Source organism: Humulus lupulus, chromosome 3 (genome assembly GCF_963169125.1).
Source record: "Humulus lupulus chromosome 3, drHumLupu1.1, whole genome shotgun sequence".
NCBI classification, from domain to species: domain Eukaryota; kingdom Viridiplantae; phylum Streptophyta; class Magnoliopsida; order Rosales; family Cannabaceae; genus Humulus; species Humulus lupulus.
The window spans coordinates 25,349,729-25,356,099 of record NC_084795.1 but is presented as its reverse complement, the minus strand read 5'-3'; positions in this window follow the sequence as shown (position 1 = coordinate 25,356,099).

Below are 6,371 nucleotides of genomic sequence, written 5' to 3'. Positions count from 1 at the left end.
CCATGTCAATGAGGCGAGAGTGAAAATAGCCTGGTAACAATACCCCAAAACAAAATACGAAAAAGCGTACAAAAATAAAAAAAAAAGACAGAAAAATAAAGATAATGAAAAACAAAAAAAAAAGAACAACAACAAACCATTTAGAACTTCAGAGTGTATAGATTGGGTCCTTAAGAAGGACCTCTTCAACACGACTCACACTCTCAATGTAATGCTTCAGTCTTTGGCCATTGACTCAAAAAATTCTCCCATCGGTTGGGTCCTTGACCTCAACAGAACCGTTGGGAAATGCTTGCTTCACTACAAATGGGCCAGTCCATCGCGATCGCAGTTTACTGGGATGCAAGTGCAAGCGAGAATCGTACAGATGCACTTTTTGATTTGGCTCAAAGTGTTTTCTCAAGATTTGTTTGTCGTGAGCGATTTTCAATTTTTCTTTATAAATCCTGGAATTGTCATATGCATCGTTTCTGAACTCCTCAATTTCGGACAACTGGAGTTTGCGATTGATACCTGCGACATTCAGATCAAAGTTTAGGGCTTTGATAGCCCAATATGCTTTATGCTCGAGCTCAACAGGTAAATGACAGGCTTTTCCAAAGACAAGCCGATAGGGAGACATCCCAAGAGGGGACTTGAAAGCAGTGCGGTATGCCCAAAGAGCGTCTAGAAGTCGTGTAGACCAATCTTTGCGGTCGGGATTTACCATCTTTTCCAGAATGTGTTTTATCTCCCTATTGACTAACTCAACTTGACCATTGGTCTGTGGATGATGGGCATTTGCAACTTTATGAAGTACACCGTACTTGCGCATAAGAGCCTCAAAGGATCTATTGCAAAAATGAGTGCCTTGATCACTGATGATAGCGCGAGGGGTACTGAACCTTGATAACACATTTTCTTTCAAGAATTTGACAACTGTAGCGTTATCATTGGTTCGACATGGTACAGCCTCGACCCATTTAGAAACATAATCCACAACGAGAAGAATGTAAATGTAGCCAAAATAATGTGGAAATGGTCCCATAAAGTCTATCCCCCAACAATCAAATATTTCGATAACAAGAATTGGGTTCAAGGGCATCATGTGCCGACGGGATAAGGATCCTAACTTTTGGCACCTTATACAAGAACGACAGAAATCATTGGTGTCTTTGAACAAAGTGGGCCAGTAAAGGCCACATTGTAAGATTTTTGCAGCGGTTTTCTTCACAGAGAAGTAGCCACCACAAACATCATTGTGGCAAAAATTCAGCACACTAGACACCTCATCGTCGGGGATGCATCATCGCATGATTTGGTCGGGGCAATACTTGAATAAGTATGGGTCATCCCAAAAGAAATTGCGCACCTCGACCAGAAATTTGCGTTTGTCTTGTGAACTCCATTCAGATGGGAGTTCACCTGTTACTAAGTAGTTTACAATGTGAGAATACCACGGTAACTTAGCAACAGAAAGCAATTTTTCGTCGGGGAAATCATCGTGAATAGGTGGACCATCAGCGGGATCACTGAATTCAAGTCGGGACAAGTGGTCCGCAACGACATTTTCAACACCTTTCTTGTTTTTGATCGTTATATCAAATTCTTGCAGGAGAAGGATCCACCGTATTAATCGTGCCTTAGCATCCTTTTTGGAAAGGAGATACTTAAGGTCGGAGTGATCTGTGAAGATCGTAATAGGCGATCCAATCAAATAAGATCAAAAATTTGTCAAGGGCAAAGACAAAGACAAGCAACTCTTTTTCAGTAGTAGAATAGTTCATTTGAGCACTATTGAGAGTTCGACTTGCATAATAGACAACAAAGGGTTTCCCCTCCCTTCGTTGTCCTAGCACAACTCCCACAGCAAAGTTGCTGGCATCACACATGATCTCGAAAGGAAGACTCCAATCGGGTGACTGAATGATGGGAGCGGAAGTGAGTGAATTGACAAGTGTTCGGAATGATTCCTCACACTTAGGTGTCCATTCAAAAGTGGCATCTTTGGCTAGGAGGTTGCTTAGCGGACGGGAAATCATTGAAATTTTTTGTATGAACCTCCTATAGAAACCAGCATGATCGAGAAATGACCTAACGTTTTTGACAGTCTTAGGAGTTGGCAGGTTGGAGATAAGGTTGACTTTGGATTGGTCAACCTTAATTCCTTTTTCAGAAACAATGTGGCCTAAGACTATGCCAGAAGATACCATGAAGTGGCATTTATCCCAATTGAGTACATGTCCTTTCTCAATGCATCGTTTTAAAACAGCTTCAAGATGAAGAAGACATGTCTCAAAGGAGTTTCCAAAAATAGTTAGGTCATCCATGAATACTTCCATTGATTTTTCGATCATGCACTAAAGATGCTCATCTTGCATCTTTGGAAAGTAGCTGGTGCATTACACAAGCCAAATGGCATACGCTGGAAAGAAAAAGTGCCAAAGGGACAAGTGAAAGTGGTCTTATCTTGATCCTCTAATGCAATCTCAATTTGATAATAGCCAGAATAGCCATCAAGAAAGCAATAGAAAGGATGACCAACTACACGTTCAAGGATTTTATCAATGAATGGGAGTGGAAAATGATCTTTGCGGGAGGCGGCATTCAATTTTCTATAATCAATGCACATGCGCCACCCCGTCACCGTTTTTGTGGGGACAAGGACCCCTTTTTCGTTTTGGATCATGGTGACACCATATTTCTTGGGCACGACTTGAGTTGGAATGGCCCACTTGCTATCAGCTATGGGGTAAATAATACCAGCGTCTAGCAATTTCAAAACTTCATTTTTTACAACTTCCTTCATTGTGGGGTTCGGTCGCCTTTGAGGGTCTCTTCGAGGGATGGCTTCGTCCTCTAGATTGATTCGATGGGAGCAAATTAAAGGGCTAATACCTTTGATATCAGCAAGCGTCCAACCTATCGCAGATTTATGCGTTCGCAGTAGCTCGAGTAACTGCAATTCTTGAGAATTTTGAAGGTTGGATGAGATGATAACTGGAAAGGTTTCACCGTCTCCCAAGAAGACATGTTTCAAACCCTCGGGAAGTTGGATCAATTGAACAATTGGAACCTCTTCGGCTGAAGTTTTTGGCTGTGCCCTCCCACGAGGCAGCTTTTCAAAGCGAGGTTGCCAAAACTAAGTCCTTCTATGGCGTGAGTCTATTCGATCCGATATTGCAGGAGTAGACTCAATAGAACTGGGACTTTCATTGTCAGACAGAAAGAGGAGTTCATCAAGATTATCAAAGTTGCTTCGCAATTGAACCTCCTCAGGAATTAAAGAGTCAGTCATTAATGTTTGATAGCATTCATCATCTTCTCGGGGTTGTTTCCCGATGTGGAAGATATTGACTTCAAGAGTCATGTTTCCAAATGATATCTTCATTAGACCATTCCGACAATTGATCAAAGCATTTGCAGTAGCAAGGAATGGTCTTCCGAGGATAATAGGAATTTTAGACTCCATATTCACCACAGATTGAGTATCAAGAATAAGAAAATCCATGGGGTAATAGAATTTTTCAATTTGAACCAATACATCCTCAACGATACCCCTAGGCTTTTTGGTGGAACGATCAGCAAGCTGTAGTACAATAGATGTTGGCTTCATTTCTCCAAGACCGAGTTGCGAGTATACAGAATAGGGCATGAGATTGACACTCGCGCCAAGATCAAGTAAGGCTTGGCTGACTTCATGGGTCCCAATTTGGCAAGAAATGGTGGGACAACCGGGATCTTTGTATTTCGGCGGTGCCTTTTGTTCAATCATCGCACTCACTTGCTCGGTCAAGAAGGCAATCTTCTTGACATGGTGCTTCCTTTTTGCAGTGCAAAGATCCTTGATGATTTTGGCATAAGCGGGCACTTGTTTAATGATGTGAAGCAACGGAAGATTAATCTTCACTTGTGTCAAGTGCTCAAGGAGTTCAGCTCGGTTATCAGGAAGTTTCCCAACAGGTTTCAAAGCCTGGGGAAATGATATTTTTGGAGTGGCATTAAGTGGTTGATAACTCTACAAAATAGAGTTATTTTACCACTTTTTATGTGCTAATTGTTGCTTAATCCTTGAGTTTTTAATTGATTTATTAAGTTTTTAAGTAATTTTGAATTTATTAGGTTTATTTTAATTTTATAGAGTTTTGTGTGTTTTTATAGTCATTTTGTTGCAATATGTTGTAGTTTAATTATTTGAAATTTATATTGTTAAGTTAGGAATAAAAAGATGCAATTTTGAGCTTAAATGTAAAATATAAATTAAGTTATAATTAATATTTTCAAAGAATTAAATTGATTTATTTTAGAGTTGAAAATATTGTATTATGATTTATTTTATATTTATTTTGTAGGGAATGTATGCTCTTAAAAAAAAGAAAAATGAAGGACAATATGGTATTTTCAAGAAAGCAAGACAAAGAGTTGGCATTTACAAAAAAAACTTCATTTGGGCCCAAGCCCAATGCCTCACCAAGGCCCAATTGCTGCCCTCCCTTGCACCAACTCTCCTCTTTAGCAAGTCCACCAGCCATCAACGTCCATATGCTTCCTAATTGCATCACATATGTGCATCAACAAATCACCCCCAGCATCAGTCCACGCCTGGCCCAAACTGCCCCACATGCCAAGACAACCCAACTGCCACAGCCACCACCAAAAGGCCAAAACTCCTGTTTTTATTCCCAATATTTTTCACTCAAATACCAATTCACTCTTCCCTATTTTTCTCACCTAAATAAATATTCCTAATTTATTTTTACCCTAGCTTTTCACTAATCTTTTACCCAACTAAACATTTCATTTTTCCAATACTCTTACACTTACTCTATTTATCCTACCACTTCCCAACACAATTAAATTAATCAATTTATTTATTTTAATTTGATTAATTTAATCTCCACATTTTGCCTATAAATAGAGTCTTGTAAGACCATTTGGGGAGCTATTCTTCTTCATCTTTTCAACATCTTCTACACATATTTTTCTTTCTTCTTTTCACTATTTTTCTCTACCATTTTCATCTTTTGAAGAGCATGTCAAGTATGTTATTTTGTAATTTTTATTTCAATCTAGTTATGAGCTTCTAATCTTTTTCAAAGGTTATTAAGATGATGATGAAGCAAAATGTAACTAGATAGTATTTTTTTTATTGTATGTTGATTTCCCATTTGTGTAACATTGTTTATGGATTTTTCTATCAAAGATATGCATTTTTCATCTATTATTGAGTGTTAAAGCATATTACACTTAGTTCTTCATTATGCAAAAATATGATATTCTTTGATTAAATGTTTTTCATTAAATTGTTCACATCTAATTCTTAGAGCATAAGTATCATATTTTGCCTAAGCATAATCTCTTTGATTTTTTGTAGTTTCATTAGGTTGTAACACAACTAATGCTTAGAAATTATATCTTATATAAGTGAAGAAAAATCCTACCTTTTTGAAAGTAACTTGTGCTTGAATAGAAAATGTATTTTGGAAAAATATATAGTGTGATTTATTTCAACTATATCTAAACTTGAGAATCAATATACTTATAAATACTATTGAACTTGCATTTTGTGGATTCTAATATCTTAATAATCTTATTTTACATATCTCATCTGAAAATCATTTTTCTATTTAATCTTAAATCTTTTTATTACTTGTCTTTTATTTTTCTAAAACAAAATCTCATCAAATATTTGGAACTATGTTAGAATATTATTTCTTTGTTTGAAATAGTTTCTTTTGATGTTAGTCAACTCCCATGGGTTCGACCTCGTACTTACAGGAACATTATATTCCGAAACGATTCGTGCACTTGCGAGTTTAATTATTAAAACACCCTCTTTTGGGTTCAACAGTGGTGGATTTTCGGAAATGACTTTTGGAGTACCGAGAGTGTTGGATTTTATGGTTGGGTCTTGCAGAGTTTTACCGCTTCTCGTCGTGATGGCATTCACTTCCTTGAAATTTTGATCATTATAATTTGAAGATTGGGCCATGTGTTGGCCTTGCACATTGAATTTCGGTTGGGAAGGAAGTTTGCCTTTTTCCGGAATGGCAAAGGATTCAGTCAATTTTGAGAATTGACATTTCATTTCCTTGATTTCTTCCATCATTTGGCGATTCAGTTTGGATTGTTCCTCCATGAATGCATGAAGAGTGTTCTCGAGAGAATTTCGTTATGGATGAGCATTGTATTGAGGTTCAGAATACGCCTTTAATGGTTGAACTTGCTGCTAATTTCTCCATTGGCCTCCAGACGATTGAGCTTGGTTGGAATCTCTCCAACTGAAATTTGGGTGGTTTCTCCAACCAGGGTTGTACATATGAGAGAATGGCTTGTTATATGCCCCTAAGGTGTTGCATTGCTCCTCATAAACCCCCCTCATTTCATTCAAA